Consider the following 26439-nt stretch of genomic DNA (forward strand, 5'->3'; position numbering starts at 1 on the left):
CATGACTGTGAATGACATGATGTTAGGGCCTCTCTCAACGAGTCTAAGGACTCCTTGGAGTTGCCCGTAATAATAATAATAAGACAGGACAGTGTTTAGATAGACAAGGAAATTCAAAGGCTGTCCTAACCTCAAATGGAAAACTGCATGGAAATCAGTGTTTATGGTATTGTTTATGGAAGATCATGAAGATTGAATAACTCAAGCACTATAAGTCTTTTAACTATGAGTGATGTTATGATGGTGCCATCTGTATATGAGAAAGATGGAAGTACAAAAGGGTTGGCAATGCCATTGATTACAACTTCTGCATCCAATGGCAAAGAAGGCTCAACTGCCATCTGATGTGGAGGCAAGTTTTCTGCACACTTGGTCTTTTCAAAGCTAGATTTCTTGTGTTGATTCCCCCCCCCCCCCCCAGCTACTGTGAGAGTGTATGCTAAGTACAAAAACCACAGTTTTCGTCTTGGGCTATATGCGATGTGTTTTCTTGGAAAAACTTGGGCATGCCATGGAGAGCCAAAGTTTAAACTGTGGTAAGAAGTTTATTCCAAGTGGAATGAGGTGATGAAGATCTTCAATTCTAGCAATAAAATATATCAATTATTAAGTATGAGAAGATATCTGAATCAGGAAAGCAAAAGGAGAAATTAGAAATTACAAACATGGAAAGGAACAGCAGAAATCGTAGATTGCAGTGATACATTTGTTTGCATCACTGTAATGTCAAAGGACATGAGATAAGGAGTGAACAGGAGGAAGAGGACAGTCCATGCACAAAGAAATTGTGATGACATTATGGTCATTTTTGGAAGGAGAGCTGGCTAAGAAAAGCTTCTTGGTTATATCAGTAGTTAATCAGTAGTATAATCAAGTGGAAACTTGGTTATACTACTGATTAAAGATACCAAGAAATTATTTCTTGGTTTAATTCTTTATCCAAGTGTAAGTAGAGTTTGCACCTGAAGTAATTACAGGACTGAGAAATTAATATATAGAAGCTAATGACTTCACATCACTTGCCTTAGTATCCTATAATGCAAAGCACATATCCTTACAGACATGTATGTTGCTATGCATTATGGAAAGGGTCACTACCAACACCAGTTTCGACCTTTATTGAGGTGAAAAAGTAAAGGGTTGTTCATCATAGACCTATAGCGGTTAGTATAGGGGTGCAAGAGAGCCTGATAGTATTAGGAGAAAGAAAAGACAGATAGATAGCATGAGAGGTACAGAAAAGGCCTCAGCTCTTTTATATCATCATACAGCTAAAGGCTATCAGTTTCATTTTTCACCAATCTCATACAGATGAACAACCAAAAGACTAACTGAAACTAAAGCACAAGGATGACTGATACCCAGGTAGTTAGCCCTGTCCGAGTTAACTGTCTTGAGTTGGCCTTCTCTGCCTGGGATTTCTCTCCAATCATCCCTGCAACTGACTATAAGACCACACTGAATAAAGAAGATGGAACTATTTAAAAAACCTTTCATAGCAAGAATAGACAGAATTTTATCTCCTCCCTGGTGAATATTGCATAATGTAGGTGGTCTACACCATCTAGTCATAAATTGGATATCTCCTAGAATGCTTCTTTCTAAATACAAAAATCGACTGACTGAACAATAAAATTTCCACAATACAATATTGTAAAGCATTTTGATGTCATATTGCTGGTTTTGAAATTATGTTTCTTTCTAACATAAATCGACCTTTTTTTGAGGTCTCATCAGTGGGAGCAGACCCAGAAATGATACCAAGGTTGAAGTAATGCAGAAGTCATATTTTCATATACGAATAGCCAAAATGTGTCACACCTTATTATTAAAATACTCTGGATTAGAGACAGATGTTGGAAGTTTTTCCACTTGGTTATACTACCAATTAAAGATGCCAAGAAATTATATTCTTGTTTTAATCCTTTATGTAAGCAAATAACATAATGTAAAGCACATATCCTTAAAGATATGTATAATGCTATGCATTATGGGAAGGGTCATTACCCAGACCGGTTTCAACCTTTATTGAGGTCTCATCAGTGGGAGCCAGACCCAAAAGTAATACCAAGGTTGAAGTAATGCAGAAGCATTTTCATTCTCAAATACAGAAGCTAATGACTTCATGTCACTTGCCTTAGTATCCCATAATGCAAAGTTCACATCCTTACGACATGTATAATGTTGCCCAGTTTGCTTACACTTTATCTAAGTGTAAGCTTGGTTTAATCCTTTACACTTAGATAAAGGATTAAACCAAGAATATAATTTTTTGGCATTTTTAATTGATAGTATAACCAAGTCCGCAAGGTTAGCCTAGTGGCTTTGCGCTTTGCAACCATATGCCTGGGGAAGGAGTGTCCTAGGTTCGATTCCTGTCGACGACGTGAGGAGCTTAAGGCTCTTCCTCAGCCATAGCCAAGTTAGTCAGTCTTGGGCGTGAACAGCAGGGTTTTTTCCGCCAGTTTATCTAGGGTTTTTCATTCCACAAGCAGGCAAATCCGACCCATGAACACACAGGCTACAGTCATAAATACGGCAAGGAAAGCAACCGGAAACCACCTTGCGTCACTATCTCCCTAGTAATCAGCTGCAACCCTCTCAAGAGAGGAGGCCACAGGATCAGATCCGTATAACCAAGTAGAAAAACTTCCAACATCTATCTCTAATCCAAAGTATTTTAAAAATACGTTGTGACACATTTTGGCTATTCGTATATGAAAATATGACTTCTGTGTTACTTCACCCTTGGTATTACTTCTGGGTCTGGCTCCCACTGATGAGACCTCAATAAAGGTTGAAACTGGTCTGGGTAGTGATTCTTCCCATAATGCATAGCATTATACATGTCCGTAAAGATATCTGCTTTGCATTATAGGATAATAAGGTAGTGATGTGAAGTCATTAGTTTTATATACAAGTTGCCTAGTCCTGAAAATACTTCAGGTGCAAACTTTGTTTGCTTACACTTGGATAAAGGATTAAACCAAGAATATAATTTCTTGGCATCTTTAATTTATAGTAAAAAATTCATCTTTTAAATTCAATACTAGAAAGCATCAAAATTAATCATACTAAGATGATGTAAAGAATTTCTCTTAAATCTACAAACAGAAATGAATAATAATACCAAGGTTGAAGTACAAAATAATAGAAAAGAAATCCCAATAGTAATAGGAAAATTTAATGTAAAAATAGTCAAGTAGGCATAAAGAAATTTGGGAAATAATGAAAGAAACAAAAGAAATGACAAAGTCCTTGAATTTTTAAGCCGACAGGAATAGTGATTACTAACAGTTTATTCAAGGAGGCAGTCACAAATACACATGGATCTCACTTGATGGCAAAACTGTATTTACATCCCAGTCAACAAAATGTTGAAAACATAATTATAATATGTAAAAACCTTAAAGGAAATAGATATGGATGCTGATTATCTTGTTTTTTGAAAAAACGTAATTCAAAACAACCACTAAGAGAAAGAGAGCTCTAATTTATTTCTTTAGCGTATGGCTCACACATGAAAAGTTACATTACATTAATCCTTAATATATATGGACATAGTAATAGACATATGTACAATAAGAAGACATAATACAGTCATAAAAGAGACACTCGAGAATAGGCTACAACTGAATGTCTAGGTTGATTATCCAGTCGACTGCACTTGGTGTAGCATGGATGAAGTCTGACAGGTTTCCACTGTATGCATGTAGGACACATTCTGCTATAATATGATTAATTGTCTGGCGGGGTGTTCCACAGTCGCACCTGGGTGAGGCAATCATGCCCCATTTGTAAAGGTGGTCTGCACATTTGCCATGGTTGGTGCGGATTCGGTTAAGGGCAGACCAAGTTTTCCGAGGTAGGTCAAAACCCGAAGTTATCTGTGTTGGGTCCACTAATTCATGGAAGATCGCTGTTGAAGTGTTACACCAGGACTCTTTCCACTTCTCCTTCATGTTGAAGCTTGTCTCTGCAAGATTTTTTGCTGTTAAGATTGGAGGGTGCCTTGACTTTAGCCTGTTTATTTCTAGGGATGGGATGTCTTCATGGATTGGAAGATTTTGGATTTCCATGATTTTGCTGTATTCATGTAGAAGAAAGTTGGATCTGCGGATGTATGGAGGCAGGATGTTGCTTAGCACTGGGCGCCAGTAGGTTGGGGTTGATTTTACAGTTCCAGAAATAAGGCGCATAGTGGCGTTAAGCTGGGCATCAACCAAATACAAATGGGCGCTGTTCAGCCATATGGGTGAGCAGTATTCAGCTGTAGAGAAAACGAGCCAAGTGCAGCGAAGCGTTGTTGTTGAGGCACTCCAAGTTGTTCCACATAGTTTTTGCAGTATATTGTTTCTTGTTTTTAGCTTGGATGCTGTGTTAATGAGATGTGGTTTAAAAGATAGTGTTCTATCTAGAGTGACGCCCAGATATTTCAGGAATCTGTTGTAGTGTAGCAGTTTGTGGTTGAAGTAGACCATGAGTGCTTTGTTAGCCTGGCTATTGTTCAGGTGGAAGCATGAAACTTGTGTTTTGCTAGGATTCGGGCGTAATCTCCATTTGCTGAAGTATTCATCTAGGATTGCAAGGTCGTTTGTTAGTGTATCTTCCATTGTAGTAAAATTGGTGTGTCTGGTGGCTAGAGCAATGTCATCAGCATAGCAAAACTTCTTAGAGGCTGTATGAGGCATATCTGAGTTGTATAAGTTAAAAAGGAGGGGAGCCAGAACTGACCCCTGTGGTAATCCATTATCCAGTGTTTTTTGTTTGCTTTTGTTCTCATCCATACACACTTGGAACAGGCAGTTGCTTAGCATGTTATTGATTAGTTTTGCTATTGTTTTGCAAGGGACTGCACAGAGCAGCTTGCAGACTGCGCCATGCCTCCAGACTGTGTCATAAGCTGCAGTAAGATCTAGAAAAGCTACAACTGCTTTCCGGCATTGTTGGTAGCCTGCCTCTATATGTGTGGTGAGTGACAGAACCTGATCACAGCAGCTTCGTTTATGTCTGAATCCAGCCTGTTCCACTGGGACTTGTTCTAATATCTTAGGGGCAATTCTATTAAGGATGAGCCTTTCTAGGAGCTTATAGCAGGTGCTAAGCAGGGCAGTTGGTCGGTAGTTTTCTGGTTTGTTGTTGGTTTTTCCTGGTTTTAAGATAGGGATTTTTGTCCTCTTAAACTCTTTTGGAAGTCTACCAGTCTGGAGGATGTCAGAGAAAAAGCAAGCCAACCACTGTCGAGCTTTTTGGCCTGTCTTCAACAGGAAATCAGGATGAATTCCATCGAAACCTGGAGCCTTGCCTGGTTTCATATCCATTAGAGCAGTGTTAATATCTTCAAGAGTGAAGGGCCATGGGTATAGAGGGTCTGATGGTCAGTTATGTTTCAAATATGTAAGTTCTCTTTTTATTCGAAGAGTGAGTTGTTTGTCCTTGGTGGTATATCTTGACGTGTTGACAATATGTGATACATATTGGTTAGGAGAAATAACTGATTGTTCCCGGACAGTTGGGGTGCCACTACCTAGTTTTCTTAGAGAGCTCTAAGATATGATAACTCAAAATTAAAATACTAATAGACAAAATAGGAATCTTATCCCTTGAAAACATTGAATAATTTGAGGAAAAAAAGGAAAAACAGTAATAATATACACAATAAAACAAATATTCCACAAAAAATTAGACTTAATAAAATCAAGAAATCAAATCAATAACGAAAACAAAAAATAAAACTTAAAACAAAAACAGTTAAATGAAAAACTTACTATTACTATGAAAGGGTATAGGCCTATTGTATTGTATTGTAGATTACTACTGTGAGTGAGTAAAGGATTTTTTCCCCCACTATTTATTTATTTTTATAATTTTTTTGAATTTTTATTTATTTTTACACAGTTTGGAAACCCAGCTCTACAGATCAAACATGGAACTTTTTTTCAAGCCACTTCAGGCCTCCAATATATCAAGTCTATATACCCAGTCTGAATTCGCAGCTTGTACATAATCACTACTGTTCATAAAAGTTTAATGGAGTGAAAGAGCACTAGGAAACAACTAAAAACAGTATTTAATGCTTCATCTCAGAGACCTCATCAGGAGTACAAAATCTGACTTGTAACAACCCACAAAGGTAGCACAAAACTAACTGAAACACATGGTGGGATAGGTGGGGCACCCTCTATGGATACCTGTTGGTGGAAGCCTAGGATGCAAACTGTATCTTGAAGTATTAGTGGTTCCCATATTTTGGGAAGTTTTATGCAGCCATAAAAAAAACATAAGTGGGACTTGAAAGTGGTGCAAAGATTGTATTTCTTAAAGATTCTGGATATTTTGTCTGATGTGCTTCGGACACAGGGAATGGTGATAGCATTACTAAAATCTTTCTGAGGAGATGGTTGTGGACTGGGGGAAGGACTGATTTTTTTTCTTGATATTGTGGGAACTGTAGCCATTAGGTAGAAAAGTGTGGTGTATATGATTGAGTTCTGTTGCAAGAGAGGTCTCATTGGAACAAAGGTTATAAGCTCTATGGCTTAATGTTTTTATGACACCATATTGTTGAGAGGGGGAAGTCATGGGAAAATTTGTGAATGTATATGCCTGTGTGAGTGGGTCTTCAATATACTGAAAAGGACAGGTTACCATAAGGTAGGCAAATGATCAAGGCATCTAGAAAGGCCCAACTATGATTAGTTTCCTTTTCCATTGTAAATTGGATTCTAGAGTAAAGGCTAATGAGATAACATAGAAAAGTATCTAATGTGTCTTGGCCATGAGACCAAAGGGAAAAGACATCATCTACATATCTTAACCAGATAGAGGGTTTGAGAAGGGCAGAATCAAGAGCTTGTTTTTCAAAATCTTCTATAAAAAAATTGGCAAGGGAGGGTTGAGAGGGGGGAGATCCCAAAGAGGTACCCTCCATCTATTTATAAATTTTGATAAAGAGTACTTCTATGGAAGATTTTGAAAAACAGGCTCTTGGCTCAGCCCCTCTCAAACCATGAATGAGCTAACCATACAATATCTTGAGAGTTAAAAGGGATAAAAGAGACAAATAGAAGAAGTAAAACCAAAGTGAACAACAAGGATTGTAAGAAAATGTGCTAAATTTAAGTAGACAACCTCTGAAATTAATTAAAATAGGCAAACATGGAATCCTGTTGAGGAGTCCCTCCCCCCCCTTTTTTTAAATAAAATCAGTATTTCGTCTGTTCTTGTATTTACATATTTGGGGAAATGGTCTATTGGTGGAAAGTCACTTGGTACATGTTCTAAAACTAATTATTTGGATTTAATCCTATCTCCATCACTTGATGGAGAAAGGAGTAAATCCAAATAATTAGTTTTACATGAGCCCAGCTAACTCAACCTTTAATAGAAAAGCCTTTTATAAATCATACTTTTAAACAATCCTGTGATATACAAATAGAAGCTAAGAGCATGTACACATAGCAAATATACATAGATTTATTATTATTATTACGGGCAACTCCAGGGAGTCATTAGACTCATCGAGGGACTCATCGATTTATTCAAAATAAGATGGACAACAATTGTTAAAATACAATAATCAGTTAAGCCAACTGATGTATTCCCTTTATTATCCTTCACAAAGCATGCTATTATGAAGGGTGGTTCTTGTTAGTAATTTACTCACTTTCTATAATAGACTACAACAATATAATAAAGTGGTAAAGCTATGGGATTAAATAAGATATCAGATCAAGAAACTGTTATAGGAAAGTGCAAGTAAAATGGAAATGTACCTAATCGGACTGTTTAAACCTCACCACTAGTTAATACGAAGAATGATTTTTTGAGGGAATACTCAGTTGTTTGCCAATGGGAAGAAGAAGAACAACGTTGAATAAAGATATGTAATGATTGTGCAGGAGGTTCTAAACAGACTGGTAGCTTTAGATCATTTTGTCCAATTTAATGTCTCAAAGTGTTAAAGTTATAAACTTTGGTATGAAAGAAATACAGAGTTTAATTGCAGAGGTGGAAATGACTGAAATGCAAGCAACTGATGAGGCTGAGGATTTAGAGTGATTGTAGATACAGAGTTGGAGTTCAAAAGATATACAGCAATCCCTCGTTTAATGCGCCCCCGATTGACTGGTGCGTTTTCGATTAGTGCGTCATTTTTTTTCAATACCCAAATTCGATGAGTGCGCCTATATACATCTTAAAAACAAATTTTACAGATTTTAAAAATTTTCGATCTATACATTTTTTATGGCTAGCTATTTTAAAAAATCACTCACCAGAATGAAATAATTTTGTTACCAATTTGAAACATTTTACAAAATTATTTTTAATGGCATACTACATTATTTCCATGTACACTATGTTCCAAATTTACAGCCAAAAATTTATGTTGTCTGCTTTACATAGCATTTTGCTGATCATAATAATAATAATAATATCTCGTGCAATTGTTTTCCTTACTTTTTTATTTTAAATAATTTTCCTAACCTTTAATCATGAGTAAAAGAATTAGTAAGCAAAAAATAGAAGTGTGAAAATGATTCGAAAAGTAATCTGATTGGAAGAAAAACTTGAAATAATAAATAAAAATGAACAAGGCAAGTCCAGAGCCTTGTTCATTTAGATAGGAGAAGAACACAAAATGGGTTAATCAGCTACTGAATACAAAGAGAAAGGTAAGGCTGCTTCAAGTTCATCATGCATGCACTGAAAATCAAAGTATTATAATGATTGAATTAGAGAGACTTCTTTTTACACGGATCGAAGATTGTAACCGAAAACGGATCCTGATAAACACTGGCCTTATTAAATCAAAAGCATTGTCTCTTTGTAACCTGGAAAGAAAGGGCTATCAATGATGGAAAAGAAAAAGAATTACACAATTACACAAGAATTACTTAATCACATTAGTGCTGGGTGATTTGAGGGTTTCAAAAAGAGAAATAGCCTACACAATGTTCTAATCACAGGCAAAGCTGCAAGTGCAGATAAGGAGATATCCAGAGATTTTGAAGAAAATTGTGTAAGATGGAGACTATTGTGATCAACAAATATTTAATGTCGATGAAACCGGCCTTTTTTGGAAGAGAATGCCTTCCAAGACGTTTCTAGCCAAATCAGAGAAATCTCAGCCATTATAAAGTCGCAAAGTCGAATGAAATTACTGCTAGCAGTAAGTGAGCATTTAGAAACACATTCTCCCACATTGTGCAAATGATTTTAGAGGCTTTACAAATTTTACTGATCTAAATTAATTAAATCTCATTCTGAGAAGTTGAGTGATTCCGAACTGCTAAATTTAGAACACAGCGGGAAGATCCTGAAGAAAAAGAAGAAAATTTAATCACTGACAAGCCTAAGAGGTTTCACAGAAACAATTTGAAAATAGTTTTCGTACAATCGAAGTTTTTAAGCAGCAATGCTTAGAAACTGACCCTGGCGAAGAGATAACCAGTAAAATTTGTAGAAGTAGTAGAAGAGGCAATAGGGCCATACCATCATTTGTATGAAAAAGAGAAACAGAATGCCTGCCAAACTACGTTAGCTCAATTCTTTGTTAAGAAGTAGAATAATAAATTTATATTCTGAATATGGTTTATTGTCTTTCAGCTTCATGGTTTTCCTTTAACTAGGCCCTGAGATACCCTAATTCTTTTATAAAAAAAAATTAAGGGTCAAAAAAGAACTCTGAGGAACGAATTATACATTTTCCCATTGGTTATTATATTCAATTAGTGCGTTTTTGATTAATGTGCCTGTTTTAAAGAACGCATTAGGCGCTAATTGAGAGATTGCTGTACTGCAAAGGAAGGGGAAGAGGACTACCTGGTTGCTAAGAAACACACTGACTGATAAACAGAGATAAGAAAGTCATTATTCCATTTCACAAAAGCTTTGATACAACCACATCTGAACTTTGTGCACAGATTTGGTTTCCTGGTAATGTAGTGGAGAAGATTCCGAGGCAAGTGATGATGGCCTGCTTTATGGAATGCTCCATATGAGGACAGACTAAAGGTTTGTAGGTTAGAAATCTTCAGTCTATCCTCAGATTTTTAATGCTACAAAACAGGCAAACTGGCCAGAAGAATATATACAATTGACACATAATACAATGGCCTCACCGCCATAGATGTTTTGGCCATAATCCCAAATAATGACAACAATAATAGCTCACATCATGACAAAAGCCAGTATAAATGATAGTAGAGATGAGTGATGTGTTGTTAGTCAAGGCTACTGATTTTCATAGGCAAGAGATGTGATGACGAAATTTGAAAACGGCAGCACTGAAGGGTGGCAGCATGTATCCAGTAAACTACCAGTCTTGTAGGCTGTTTGTAGCATGGTGTAGTTAAGGTGTTCTAAAAGTGAAAGGATACTAGGGAGAACAGTAATTATCAGGCCAATGGTAGATATCCATGCCTCATTAATCTAACATTGAATGCTGCAGGTTGTACCACCCTATGCAAACAAACAATTGAAAAACTGTGAATGGCTGACCATGATATTTAACAAGGAGATGAATGGAGTTACCCAGACCACAATCAATATATCCTCTTCTGTATGGGCCTCAAAAAAAAGCAGGCATCTAGTCATCAAGAAACTTAATGCTTATGATGCTTATGTTTAATCATCAAGAACTGTCTATAGCTTACATCTGAATGAATTGAATGGAATGCATTACTGGAATATGTTGTTAATGCAGGGAGTGTTAAGAATCATATGATATGATAAATGTTGTCAGCTGCATGAACCTCCCATGATTAGTATGCTGACTCCATGGAGGATGTAATAATAACATTAATAATAAAGGCATGATGGTATTCAGACACAAACATATCCTAGAAATGTCACAATTCTCTTGTTGGCTGAGTAGAAAGTGGATCCATATTATTACTCGAACCAACAGGCTTTGAGTTGAATGTTTGTATATGTCTAGAGGTGATAGGTAAATTGCATCAACTGCTGTATGATCATAATGCCACTTATGTTCCAAGAAGTATAGAATATTAGAGGTGGGGGGGGGGGGGAATTCAAGTTTGGTCTACTGAGCAGGGTGTCCAATTTATCTAACCATCTGGCCCATAAGTGGACCCATATTATTACTCAAACCAGAAGGCTTTGAATACAAATCCCACCATGGGCATGAATGTTTGTAAATGTCTAGAGGTAATAGGTAAATTGCATCAACTGCTGTATGATCATAATGCCATTTATGATCCAAGAAGTATAGAATATTAGAGGGGGGGGGGGATTCATGTTTGGTCTCCTGAGCAAGGTGTCCAATTTATCTAACCATCTGGCCCACGCATAGTACTAATGTTCTATAGGTTTCCAACCTTTCATAGATGAGGTTTATACACAAAATAAAAAAAAAAAAATACTTGGTAGGACAATCTTATTTTAATTTTTAAAAAAATATTAATACATCAGTACCATATACAAAAGTTGTAGAACTTGCAAATATGAATGGAAGTGAAACGAATAGTACAAGCATTCCTTGAGGTGAGAATTGGACATTTATGAAATGTTATTAAGGAAATCCAATCATAATGTTCATGATTGCCAGTTGTATAATGAACAGGTGAAGACTTCTATGCCAGTTGTATAATGAACAGGTGAAGACTTCTATGCCAGTTGAATATTCTGGAAATAACCTGGTCATGAATGTCAATACCAAACTATACAAGAAAAAAATGTTTGTCTTAATTATGAGTCCAACTACATGGACGTTGCCCCATAGTAGTATATTACTAATGGCAAAATTCTAAGTTATTAGGTTATTATATATATTAAACGGCTTTCGGGGGAAGGGGCGAAACAGGAAAAAATAATATAATAATAAAAGGCTTAATTGACGGAATAGCGTTATTTACGGAATATGTAATATTTTGCTATTCCACTTAAGCTGTTATCATCCTCCCCCGCTACATAAACCTTTACTCGGATTTGTTTACACGTATTATACAAATATGAAAGCGCCAAAATTTTTAAATAATAATAAATAAACACTTAATCGTCAACACATGGTATGCTTCATCTATTATCGAAAACAAATCAAAATTTAGTATTTATCTGGTATCAAATCATATGTATTTAATAAACATGAGTACGAGGAGAAAACAGAATTTCATTTTATGGCCATTTTTCACCTTTATTTAAACTTTAATTCCATCTTGAATTATCTAATTCTGACCTAAAGCTGCTTATTTCTGTAAACACGATGACCATCAGCGACTTTTATAACGTATGAAATCCGTAATTTCTTAACGACTCGAAAAACCCGGTCATGCATCCTAAAAAGCACAGCCGTTATTCGTAGTGGATTCCCTTTTAAACACACACACACACACACACATATATATATATATATATATATATATATATATATATATATATATATATATATATATATATATATATATATATATATATATATATATAATTGTAAATATATATTTATATAAAACACACACACACGCACACACATATATATATAATTATAAATATATATTTATAATTATATATATAATTATAAAAAATTATAAATATAATTATATATATTTATAATTATAAATATATATATATATATATATATATATATATGAGAATGACAGAAGTGAATATGTGCATGGAATAAATGTGCAGAAATAGATACACACAGATTGCTGAGTAATATACTAAAGAATGTGAGAGAGGTTCAGGGACAAAAACAAGCATCAGTGGGAGTAAACAATGTCAAGTTAAGAAGGAGCAAAAAAGATGTTGTGCTGTATGGGAATTCTATAATTAAGGGTGTGAAGGATGGTAGAGTAATTAAAGCGTGTTATCCAGGGTCAAAGATTAAGGATATAACGGGGGCTGTGAAATTGCAGAAAGATAGAGTGAGTGAGATTCTTGGAGTTATAGGGACGAATGATCTAGATAGTGAAAGATTTTCTGTAAGACAGGATTTGAAGGATTTAATGATAACAATGAACAAAGAGTGAGAGTGGAAAGATCATGAGTGTGCTACCACGATTTGATAGTGATGAAATGAACAGAAGAGCAATTATAGTAAATGGAATGGTATCAAGATTGTGTAAAAGATTTTGCAAAGAAATGAAACTGAATATTCATTTTCTGAATGTCTGGGATGAGTTTGATAAAAGGAAGGAGTGTTTTAAGAGAGATGGTTTGCACTTAAATGGATTAGGAGCTTGGCATTTAGAACATTTATTGATAAAGGACAGCGTAAAGGGTCATAAACAGGGAAATGGGATTTGCTAGGGAGGCAGGTGATAGAGTCAGCTGTAAATAGTACTAAGGTCATTAATTGCTGTGAATTTGGGATTAATTGTTTCGCAGAATGTTAACAGTATACAGCGTGGGCTAATTCGCACACAGGGAGATTATGGGAGGAAGAGAGTATTGCAGTTTATATATACTAATGCTCGAAGTATTTGGAATAAGTGTGAAGAATTTTTGTCATTACTTAGTACAACATGGTCAAAAATTATAGGAATTAGCGAAACTTGGTTAACCAAGAATGATATAGTTATTGGGATTGAATGTAAGGGGTACAGTATTTTCAGGCAGGACAGAGATGACAGAATGGGGGAGGGGTTTTATTAATGATAGACGAAACATTAAAGCCAAAAAAGATAGAAGTAACTCACTGTGACATGTAGAGGGCACTTCATTAGAGGCTGTTTGGTGTGAGATAGAGATTAACAAGGCAAAATATGTAATTGGTTGTTGCTATAATGCAAGGCGAATAAATGAGAATGTAGATAGCATGTATTGGCAAATTAGCACGATGAGTGAAGGTCAGGTCAGATCAAGTAATTATTATGGTAGATTTTAACTTTGGGGACATAGATTGGGGGGAGGAATGGTCACAAGGAACAAAGGAAATGGAGTTTATACGGTTGTTAAGAGATAATTACCTGAGACAGCATGTGATGGAAGGGACAAGAGATTCTAGAGTGTTAGATCTGGTCATAACATCGGAGAACATATCAATAAGTGATTTAGTTACAATGTCTCCACTTGGGGAAAGCGATCATGTGGTCTTCACCTGGGAGATTGTAAGATGTGCTGAATATTCTATTAAGAATGGGTATATGTGGAATTACAAGGCTGGTGATTATGACAAGCTGAGAAGTCAGCTTTCAGCTGTACTATGGCATGAGAAATTCAAGGGGAGAGATGTTGATGGTGCGTGGGAGATTCTCAAGGAGTATTTAAAGAAAGCTGTATCAGACTGTATTCCCAGAATCAGAAGGAAAAATCAAGTAGGAGTAAAATGGATGAATAATACTATTAAACAGGAGTTGCAGATAAAGAAAAGGTTGTGGAGGACGTATAAAGGAAAAGGTGATGAGCTTTCCAATGAGCAATATAAGGTCCAGGCAAAGAGAGTAACCTGTATGGTAAGGAAAGCCAAAGCTAATTATGAGAGGAAGCTAGCTGATAAATCCAAAAGAAAACCTAAAGAGTTCTTTCGCTATGTGGCTAGTAAAAGGAATAATATCCATGGAAAGATTACTTTACAAAGTGTTGATGGTAGGGAAATTACTAAAGCTAATCAAATAATTGAGTTGCTTAGTGATCATTTCGCAAAAGTGTACCATCTTCGTAGTGATAGTGCAGTGTCAAATGTGCCATTGACTGATGAGAGTATAGAGATAGACGAAATTGAGGTGCTTAATATATTAAAGAACCTTAATGCTAACACTGCCATTGGGTTATATGGCATATCGGCCCATGTGTTACGAGAATGTGCAAGAGAATTAGCAACTTCTCTAACCAGGATGTTTAATTTAAGCATCAGTTCTGGAAAAGTGCAAATAGAGTGGAAAGAGGGGGAAATGGTTCCATTGCACAAGGGAGGCTCTAAGACTAAGGTTGCAAATTATAGACCAATCAATATATCTGGTGTGGTGGTTAAGATTTTGGAGAAATTGGTTAAAATTAGAATTCAGGACTGGTGGACAGCAATATGATACTTTATAAGGGGCAACATGGTTTTGTTAAGGGTAGGTCTTGCCTAAGTAATTTGCTTACTTTCTATAATAAAGTAACAGTGGAGTTAGATAAAGGAAATCCTTACTCAGTGATACTGCTTGACTTTGCAAAGGCTTTTGACAGGATTCCACATGGAACTCTGTTACATAAATTAGAGCAAATGGGTATGGATCCGAAGATGGTGATTTGGATTAAAGGATGGCTGGTGGACAGATATCAAAGAGTGATTTACGGAGGAGCTGAGTCCAGGAAAAGGCAAGTGACTAGTGGTGTACCTCAGGGCTCAGTGCTTGGTCCTCTGTTGTTTAATTTGTACATCAATGATATTGGAAATACCTTGAATGGAAATATCCACTTATTTGCTGATGATGCAAAATTGGGAAGAGCGATAATCAATTCAAATGATGTAGATATTTTACAGGATGACCTAAATAGGCTGACGGTATGGACTGAGGTAAATGGCTGTCAGCTAACGTGGCTAAGTATAAGGTGATGCACTTCGGGAGGATGACATCGCATGCTGTTTACTATATTAATGGAACTGAACTGCAGGAAGTTGATGAGACAAGAGACTTGGGAGTTATTGTGGACAGAGAACTTAAGGTTAAAGGGCATATTGCAAAGATTGCCAAAACATCACATCAAATTACATGGTGTTGAGGAACACACTAACATGCAGGGAAGTTATTGTTCCACTCTATAAGGCATTAATAAGGACGCATTTGGACTATTGTGCACAGATCTGGTCGCCAGGATTTCTTGGTGATGCGGAAGTGGTGGAGAGGATTCAGAGGCGGGTTACAAAGATTGTTGCAGGTCTATGGGATGTTCCCTATGAGGATAGATTGATGATCTGTGGGCTCCAAAAACTAGCTGATAGACTTATGAGAGGAGATATGATTAGAGGTATTTAAATTGTTAAAGGGATTTTACAGGATTGATACTGATGATATTTTTAAGACCAGGGCAGGATGTGAGAGAACGAGGGGCCATCCCTGGAGATTATGTAAGAGTGTGGTTAACAAGAGTGTTAGGACTAGATTTTTTACTTGTAGGGTTGTGAATGGGTGGAATGCTTTGCCAGAGGTGGTTGTGAATGCTTCAAATGTGAATGAATTTGAGGAGAGGTATGACAGGTATTGTGTAAATAATGGTTAGTGTGTCAATGTCGGGTCTCCCGCGATGAGTCTTTTGACTCCATGGAGACACCGTTAAAATAATAATAATAATAATAATAATAATAATAATAATAATAATAATAATATTTATATATAATTATAAATATATATAATTAAAAAACACATATATTTATTTATTTGTTTGTTTATTTAATACATTATTAATTATTTAGGCAGCACTAATGAGGAAAAGAGTGCAATCGTTAGGAATATCATAAAGGAGGGGGAAAACACGTGAAAACCGGGGACGATTATGCAGAAGGACCTAAATTTTGGGAACACATTGCTAGAATCATCAGGAACGCACAGATGATTATGCCAGTGATGTGCAGGACACTGGCGTGTGGAAGTAATAATGTTATGGTTTTCCATTGTATTATACAATATACAATTTGTATAAGGCTTTGATCAGGCAGGATATGATCAACGTGCACAGATTTACTCCGCCGGTTTTCAAAAATATTTATTACATTAGAGCATATAATTCAACGTCAGAGAAGCCAGAATACAGAGATTTGGTACCATCTTATACAAGCAATAGATCACTGTTGGTTGTACTCTGGCTATTTTGCCTGGTTGGGGACAACATGAATTTCTGAGGGGAGGAGATCTTTATGAGACAGGCAAACTCGCCTTCAGTTGAGAAAACTTGTTCGTGTTCTGCACAGGATTCGAACCAAAGTCTTTACAACCAAAGAACGTCATCTATACCGACTGAGCGACATAGGCTCTCCCCAAATGGATAAAGAGATAATTGAGGAAGAGAATTCTGGTCTCTGAAAGGTTGAGCATGAAGACAGATTGGGCATATGCAATTTGTAGACTGATTTTATAGAGATACTTATGCCATAAATGTACAACAAAATAACAAGTGACCACTTGGACAATGATCACTAAAGTATTTAACTTTAATATATAGATATTTCAACCTAAAAATTACAGGTCACCATCAATGGCATAAGGCCAGGTGAGTGCAAAGTAGAGCGCGATCATCGGATTCGTCAATATAATGAGAATTGCGTGATGTATAAATACAACAACGGAAATAATAAACAGAATAAACAATATATAACGTTGTCAGGTTACAATGAGTCTCTCTCCCCGTTACGAAAAGTTTCCAATTCAGTTTCAGACAATGGAGCAAGGCTACGCCGTTTTCTTAAAAAAAGCTGATGGAGAATGTGATTTCAGACCAAAAGACCGTGGGATATTTGTAGTCGGTATCAGTTGGTGTTGTGGTAGGCCAAATTTCTTAGACTTCTTATTAAAGCTGTATGATTCTGGTTCTTGTAATCTTTTCTCCGCGAAACGTTCAGTTTGTTCAAAGTTGGAAAGATGACAGTTACACGGAACTTGGTAGACTCCAGGAAGAGAAAGAGAAAGAGCATATCAGTTATCTTTAGAAAATAAGAACAGAGAGGAGAGAGAGCGTTTGTTGAAAGAAAGAAATAGAGCCACTAGATTGTATTTTTTAAGGATTCTTGAGATTGGTTTAGAGCTGCGAGAGGAATCCTCCGTATTGTTTCATTGTTATTGGAGTTAAGCATGTAGAAATCAAAACACGTTGTATTCTTACACAGGAACCATTCAGTTGCCTAAAACGCTTGGTGTGCAAAACTAAAAATTCACACGTATATCAGAGTCATTAAATTTTTAATAATATGTAGATATTTCGTCTTAAGTATCTTAAGACATCATCAGTACAATTATTACAAATAATACCAAGAATTACATTCAAAGGAACAGTTAGTGCACATGTTTACATTGGAATCCCTCGATGCGTACAGTAGCGTACTTCAGGACTAAATTATTCGGCTGTAAATTAAAATTAAATTAAAATATATCTATTAAATTTATTTTATACAATTGATGATAATAATTTCTCAGACCTTTGGGATAGCGAGAAAGTCATTACGATTATGATTGGGTCTGTGATGTAAGGCTTCAGCACTTTATTTATATAAACGTTTGTGTTTATATAAGGATCTGTGTAGCAGCTAGATGTTTTTCCATTCGATCCTATTGTTAGGGTTTTCAACTCCATGTCGAGTGAGGCAGATTTGTGCTGTTTGATCAGACGGATGTGGTCTTGGCTTTCAGATAGGCATTTACTTATGGATCCTCCTGTTTGTCCATAGTATGACATCTTACAAGAGCATGAAACTTCGTATATGCCAGGTAAGAGTTTGTCTTTTGGAGAAGATAGCAAATTGTGGATCTTGTTGATTGGTCTATAGGTACCAGCGAGTTTGTATTTCTTCGTAATTTTGACAGAAGTTCAGAGATGCCTTTGATATATGGCATAGAAGTTGTACGGAATTCTTCTTGTTTGGGTTGATGTGTAGTGAAGTGGCTGAGAGATCTTTAATAATTTCCAATTTCTTCTTTTAAAGACTCTTGTGTGGAATAAAATTTATGTGCTCTGGATACCAGAGAGTTTATAATGCCATACTTTCGAGATGAATGATCAGCAGAAGAATGTAACGACCTAAAAATGTTGGTTTTCGATAGACAGATTTGGAGATGGAACCATCGTGTTTTCGTTGGATGTGTATATCAAGAAAGGAGATACCTTGTGATTATTCTTTTTCTAGTGTGAATTGGATGCGAGAATGAAAGTTGTTGATCTTAACAAGAAATTAGTATAGTTCTTGTTCAGAGTGACTCCAGACTGCAAAGACCTCATCAACATATCGAAGCTATATTTTTGGTTTTGGATCAAAAGCGGAAATTCTATCTTCCAAGTGTTCCAGAAAAAGGTTGGCTAAGATTGTTGTTAAGGGAGAGCCCGTTGTTGTTCCTTCCTCTTGTTTATAAATTTTCTCTTTCAATGTGAAGTATTCGGATGTGAAAGCAAATTCGAATAGTTCCACAATATCGGATGGAAATATTTGAATTAACAATTCTATTGTCTCCTTGTGAGGAATATTAGTGAAGACAGGGACATTGTCGCATGTCTGTTTCTAAAAATTGGGTGTCTTTTATTTTTGTGCGAAATTCTGTGGACTTTTTAATTGATAAAGCTGAGTGGCCTATGAGAGGATGCAGAAGGATAGACAAAAATCTTGAAATTTTATAAGCGGGGCTGCTTATAAAGGTCTGGGATGTTATTATCCCCAGTTGTATAAAATAAATTTATTAGATATATTTTAATTTGCAGCCGAATATTTCAGTCCTCAAACGCGCTACTGTACTCATAGAGGGATGTAAGCATGCATACAAAGTGTTCCTTCGAATGTAATTCCTAGTATTGTTTGTAATAACTGTACTGATGATGTATTAAGATTCATAAGACGATATATCTACATATTATTCAAAATTTAATTACCGTGGTATACTTGTGAATTTTTAATTATGAATAAATACTCCACAGGTTTCACTATATAGTTGAAGTGCAGAAAATCTTGCCTGAGCTGTTGTAATTTAGAGCATACCATATGAAGCCGTCATCGAAGTAACGCACCCCAAAAAAGAAGTTTAAAGTTACACAGGTGAAAAAAGAATTTCTTCCAGGTGCTCTAAATGAAACTACGCGAAAACTGGAGAGATTGGGCTTCCCATTCAGGTCCCTTCATCTTCTCAATAAAAACCTGTTTTGATAAATAATCTCAGTGGATGATGAAGTCAACGATATGAATATATAGGTATATCCGCAGGCAAAGACTTGTGAGAAAGCAGATGGAGGCAATATTCCAGATACGTGAGCTGTTCAATAAGTAATAAGACTAATTTTACTGTGGCGAAACCCCTCATCACAATATTAATTTCTGTGGATTAAAGAAATGTTGCTGTCTGTATTAACAAAACAGGTTGATAGATGACGTATACGGGCTGATGTGCCAGAGTGTCACGTCACTAAACGCAAGTGCTCATCGGCGCGCCTACGAGGTGCGACCAGTATTCGAAATGGAAGCGTCCTTGGAACAGCGTTATGCGATTAAATTTTGTGTGCGTTTGCAAAAATCGGCATCGGACACTTTTAACATGATACGCGAAGCTTTCCACGATGAAGCAATGTTGAGGACAAGTGTTTTTCGCTCGCATAAAACTTTTAAGGAAGGAAGGCAAAATGTGGAAGATCTTGAACGTGAGGAAGGACCTTCAACGTCCATCACAGAGACAATGATCAACAAAGCAGCGATTATCATCAAGCACGTCAAAAGGAAGCGTCCATTGCTGAAGAATGGCTTCTTATTGCACCGCGATAATGCAAGGCCACATATTGCCGGTTGTGTAGTGGACGTTTTGCAGAAGAACACAGATATCCTACCACACCCTCCATACAGTCCTGATCTCGCACCGTGCGATTTCTGGCTGTTTGCTCAGCTCAAGAAACCACTAACAGGCCGCCATTTCGAAAGCAACAAAGCATGTGTAAAAGCTGCGGAGGCAGTTTTGAAAGAACTCTCAAAAAAAGAACTCTTACATGTGTTTAAGAAGTGGACGCAACGTTGGGAAAAATGCATCGCGTCTTACAGTAGTTACTTCGAAAAAGACCATGTAAATGATGACGATTAAAGGTAATCTGTTTTCTATATAAATATAGTCTTATTACTTATTGAACAGCCTACGTATATTGGTGAATAAGGATTAATTCTTGAAGTCGGCAATTAAATCGGTTACTTAAACGAATACATTTCTCAACTTATCTAGGAAATTCGAAGAATTTTTAATGAAAGAACCAGATTTGCCAATTTGGGAGTTTTATAGACAAGTTAAAAAAATTCAACTATGCTACCGAAGATTGGACGGAAATATGCCCTCTTGTTGAAAATGTTAGGCAGACCATAAAAGCTGTGGATCAGAGCCAAATAGGTATCAAGTTTGTCTGCAGTATCTCCATCAAGAGTGTTGACTTCATCTAGTAGTGAGTTTAACTTTCTGAGTAGACTGTTAGAGAGATTGTGATTAACTTCTATTACTGTGTTACAGATTAAGTGAATCTGTAAAACACAGTAATAGAGATGTTACATTTGTATTCTGCGAGACTATGAGAAGAGTCATTCCCGTTGTCTGCCTTCGTAATAACGAGAATAGTTGTTGCGTTCAGAGACAGGAGATCTTTAATTTCTGGGGAAGAAATGTTTGAATGATAAAGTTTGGCTTTCAGTAGTACGAAGGAAACTTCCAGATAAAATTTGTTGGCATCCCCACTGGATAGAATGGATGCATTATGTTTAATGTTGAGTAAGCAATATAAGTATAGTTTTAGAAACTGTACTAAATTCTTGTCAATGCACTGTAGGGAGAGCGCTTGTCAACAGTTTAAGGGTTTAAATTTGAGGTAATTTTCTCTTTAAGCTCAGTTCTAAAAAAAAAAAAAAAAAATCAGCTAACGCCTATTTGTTCCAGTATAGAGAGTAGGCGGGGACGCTTACCCTATCTAACTTTTGGAGACTGAGTGGGCAGTTCAATCTCCACTGGTAGCCAATCAGAGAGATAGCTGGCCAAAGGCTATCACTGATTCATCGGTATGCAGTGAAGAAGGCGGCAAGCTAGTGCCGCCATCTCGTGGTCCCTCATCCTAACACAATAACTTAAATGTCTCAAAATAGTGTGGGTTCGACGGTTGATTTCCTTGAGTTTACGGGACGAAAAACCCGAGTTTACGGGAGAAAAAACACCCGCGAGTCTGTGCCAGAGATCGACTAATTCGGGAACCGGTCGAAAAAAGGCTCAGAAGAATTTCCTCTAGTCTGCGACTACATTTGAACCACCAAATCCTTTCTTTGTGCGATCAAGCGTCGTAGAGTGCAAACGCCACTTCTATTAAGCTACATAGGCTCTTGAAGCTCAGTTGTGAAATGAATATTAATGGCAACATCACGTTTGCACTTTTAATTTGATTTGTACTTTTAATTTGACCCACCACACTCACTAAACTACAGTCAAGTTTAGTGAGTGTGGTGAGTCGTCCACTGTGGGTAGAACTACCAGTTCATTTCCTGCTCTTCCATTTCAATTTGGTGTCACTGTTTGTTAACACGCGATGGCCCAATATCACAAATAGGCATTGAAATTGGCATAAGTAGGTGAGGCCGTTTAGCCCTATCTAACGTTTGGAGATGAGGAACAGTTCAATCTCCAACCAGAACGAATCAGAGATAGCTGGCCCAAGACTATCACTAATTATACATGGCGCCCAGTGAAGAGAGGCGACTGGTAAGTGCTGCCGTCATGTGTTCTCTAATTCTAACATTATCTTTGCTGTCTGAAAATTGTCTAGTTCTACGGTCGATTGTCTTCAGTTTACGGAACGAAAAATCGAAGTTTCTGGGAGAAAGAAAAAACTCTTGCCTATGCCAGTGATCGACTAACTCGGGAACCGGTCTAAAATAGGCTTAGTAAACGTTTCTCTAGTTGGTGACTAGAGTTTAACTTTCGATGCTTTCTTTGGTTGATCTAGCGCCGTGGACGTTACATGCCACTTCTACTAAACTATACAGTAACATCTTTCTCAGTACCCTTCACTCCATTAATCCCCTAAAAAATAAACCCGCTTGCCCGTGTCAGAGATCGACTAACTAGGGAACTGGTTGAAGAAAGGGTTAGAAAATACTTCAGTTCTAGTCGGCGACTAGAATTGAAGTATTTTCTTCAATTATAATCGGTTTTCTTCGAGGGGCTTTGCGCAATGGTGCAAACGAGGCATGTGGATGATCTATAGTGATCATCCACATGCCTTGTAAAGTAAAAAACGACGTTTCATTTGACTGTGCCATACGGTACTAGTATTGCGTTTATGATGTGTGTCATTTGCTTTTGTGTATATGGGCTTTGGCTTCACTAACTTAAATGGACAGGTTTCCCTTCTTGAACACCTCACAAATATCAATACCATCTACGTGAGCACTTACAAGCAAACACCTGTACAGACCTTGAAAGCTGACCTGACCATATAAAATCATTGAAGTTAAAATATACAAGCACGCATATGAAAGGTAAATAAGACTTGAAAAAGCCAATGACAAAAACATGCACATTTCGAAGCAAATAGCTCTAGATGGCGGCCTTTAATTCCTAACCTCAGCATTTAATGTGAAATAAATATACATATACAAACGAACATACAAAAACAACCCGAAACAAATTGCAAAAGTCAATACGAAAAATGCGCACATCCTGGAGGCAGTGAATCGCTCCTCCTGAAACGAAAATGCAAAAATAATCATCCCTATTGGAACAAAAACAAGTAATACTCCAGCGGAAACAAAAACGCAAGTTCCCAGCAACAAATACCTCTGTCCCAGCCAAGGAAAGCTAACCACTTCGAGTCATTGAAGCCAACATATACAGAAAGACACACCCAAAGGCAAAAAAAGTACTTTGCAGAAAGTTATCTGATCACCCTTTGAAAAAGCAAATTAAACAGATCATACATTATTTCATATCACATTTCGTCCATATACATACTAAACTCTGGGTCAGGGCCATACTTACACTTTTCCCGAGGCGTTAGAGTGTTCCGGGCCCCCTCCATCATTCATGGGGATTTTAAATTGGCCTTAATTTTTCGGGGACACCAGCTAGAGCCTTATGCACCTGTAATTAAGTATGACCCTGCTCTGGGTCCAGATTATGAACTTGTGGATGGATATATGAAGTTAACCCTAACAGCACTATTATACAATTTCAGTAAGTTAAAATATCATTTCGTGATTCTTATTTTAGAAAAATCAAAAAAATCAGTTAACGTCATTTATTCCCATTTCAAAATTTTTTTGGAAACTGGGAAGTGGATCAAGCTCCACTCATTAGCCACTCAGAGACAGCTGGCCCAAAGCTATCACTAATTATTGCAAGCATGCAGTGAAGAAAGGTGGATGATGGGTGCCGCTATCTCGTGATCAGTATATTTAATGTCTAAAAATAGTTTGCGTTCTACGGCCAATTTCTTCTTTATAGGACAAAAAACCGAGTTACCGAGGAGAAAAACCATTCCAAATATTGACTACTCGTAAATGGTCGAAAATAAGGCTTAGTAAAAGTTCCTCTAGCCGGCGACTAGAATTGAACTTAGGATGCTCTTTCTTCGAATGGTCTAGAGATGTGAAGAGTACATGCCACGGCACTCTCAGCTTTTAGTTAAAATTATTTTATATTAAGATGTGATGTTTATTTTCGCTAAAATTTAACCAATAAAAATATTCATCAGACAGTTAGTGATTTTTCTCTAAATTTTAAGAGAAACGTGACTGTTTACATAATTCTCAATTTGTTATAATTAAAAATGTGATGTAACTTAATATATGGATGAAATGGATATAATTTTATTTGTCATTATTAAAATAAAATTACATACAGTGCATATCCCTAATTAGAAATATCGTGGCAGTGTTCCACAAGGTGAGACGAAATTGTGGCTTACAACCAAGGCGTCCCCATTTTATGAAATTTCATGATTGGTTATTGAGATGGGCACTGTGCTCATGTCAGGTCACTTGGGTTTCTTGTGGATGATAAAGTAATGGAGAGGATTTAGACGTAAGTGATCAACGTGGGGGGGGGGGGTAAGTCTGTGGAATATTTCCTGTGAAGATAGATTGAGTTTTGCGTGTTACAAAATTTGGTTGTTAGACGAAAAACAGGGACCACGATAGAAATAGTTAAGTTATTTAAAGGATTTTATAAGATTAATATAGAAATACTATTTCTATATTAATCGGTACGGAGATACAGCTCAGGAGACAAGCGGAGATGTTCTCCATGAAACGCGAGATTTTTGTCCCATAACTAAACAAAATGGACCGTAGAGTTCACAATATTAGCATTATCTTGATTTATGCTCATGTGTGGACCCACTCATCACTGTGTAAGTTTTTGAATTCGAAATCCTATGGAATAGGTTGGTTAATCCTTATTCCAGGAGTGGCTAATATCTGTAGATGCGTGTGTTCACTGGCAAGTTTTTCTGTTCTGAGGAACAAAAACCCAGTTTCTGGGTGAAAAAATCTTCTACCTTTGTATGAATCTGGCTAACTTACCTTTAGTTGAAAGAGAGGAGATAAAAGTTACTCACATCACAGATGGGAATTGAACCCAGGTTTTTCTGACCATAACGCTTCATCTATACCGACTGAGCTATGGAAGCTGTTAGCATTAATGACAATGAAATGGGGACACTTGTCAGCTGTCTCAGAGGTTAGATAGAGCTAAAAGGATTCGCGTATTCCTTATAGGGGAATAAAAGGCGTTAGCGGATTTTTTTAATCTCAGCATCAGACTCTCTCTCTCTCTCTCTCTCTCTCTCTCTCTCTCTCTATATATATATATATATATATATATATATACCCAAGGTAAAAATACTTTCTACATTTATATCTCCTCCAGAGATTCTTATTTAATAAGGTTAAAATACCTTATGGTAACTTGTTTTGGCGAAATACTTACAAGCTCTGTACTACTAAATCTTGGCATTTCTAATTCTAGCCTAGCTCCCACTGACGAGACCTCAATAAAGGTCGAAACCGGTCTGGGTAGTGGCCCCTTGCCTTTAATGCAAAACATCATACATCCCCTTCTTGGAGATGTGTTTTGGCATTAAGGGTAAATATTAAGATTAGTGATCGGAGCTTGTTCCACCTTTGCCACGAGTTGCCCTGGTCCTGCACTACCTGTGGGATCAGTTAGACTTGCATCAATTGCAGGCGCAAACTTGACTTTTAGTCTGTTTGCTTACTTGGGAAATGGAGTAAAATCAGGTTTAAAATTACTTGGTATCTTTAACATATATATATATATATATATATACGTGGGCTGTTCAATAAGTAATAAGACTAATTTCACTGTGGCGAAACCACTCATCACAATATTAATTTCTGTGGATTAAAGAAATGTTGCTGTCTGTATTAACAAAAGAGGTTGATTTGATAGATGGCATATACGGGCTGATGTGCCAGAGTGTCACGTCACTAAACGCAAGTGCTCATCGGCGCGCCTACGAGGTGCGACCAGTATTCGAAATGGAAGCGACCTTGGAACAGCGTTATGCGATTAAATTTTGTGTGCGTTTGCAAAAATCGGCATCGGACACTTTTAACATGATACGCGAAGCTTTCCACGATGAAGCAATGTTGAGGACAAGTGTTTTTCGCTCGCATAAAACTTTTAAGGAAGGAAGGCAAAATGTGGAAGATCTTGAACGTGAGGGAGGACCTTCAACGTCCATCACAGAGACAATGATCAACAAAGCAGCGATTATCATCAAGCACGTCAAAAGGAAGCGTCCATTGCTGAAGAATGGCTTCTT

The 26439-nt window shown here is 36.8% G+C and overlaps 1 protein-coding gene across 3 annotated transcripts in view; it reads right to left on the bottom strand.

Moving 5' to 3' along the window:
* Arfrp1 (ADP-ribosylation factor related protein 1) overlaps positions 1 to 12332 on the bottom strand; it is a 149896-nt gene extending 137564 nt beyond the window's left edge. For 2 of the 3 annotated variants that reach the window (XM_090401513.1, XM_090401511.1), the window contains exon 1: positions 12156 to 12327. The gene's annotated coding sequence lies outside the window, so the exon portion shown is untranslated. Of the gene's footprint in view, positions 1 to 12155 lie in introns of all 3 variants that reach the window. The other variant, XM_090401512.1, reaches the window with a different exon arrangement.
* Between the last annotated feature and the right edge of the window lie 14107 nt (positions 12333 to 26439).

This window comes from Typopeltis vanoorti, chromosome 12 (genome assembly GCF_054136105.1).
Source record: "Typopeltis vanoorti isolate ZY-2024b chromosome 12, IOZ_Tvanoo_1.0, whole genome shotgun sequence".
NCBI classification, from domain to species: Eukaryota; Metazoa; Arthropoda; class Arachnida; order Uropygi; family Thelyphonidae; genus Typopeltis; species Typopeltis vanoorti.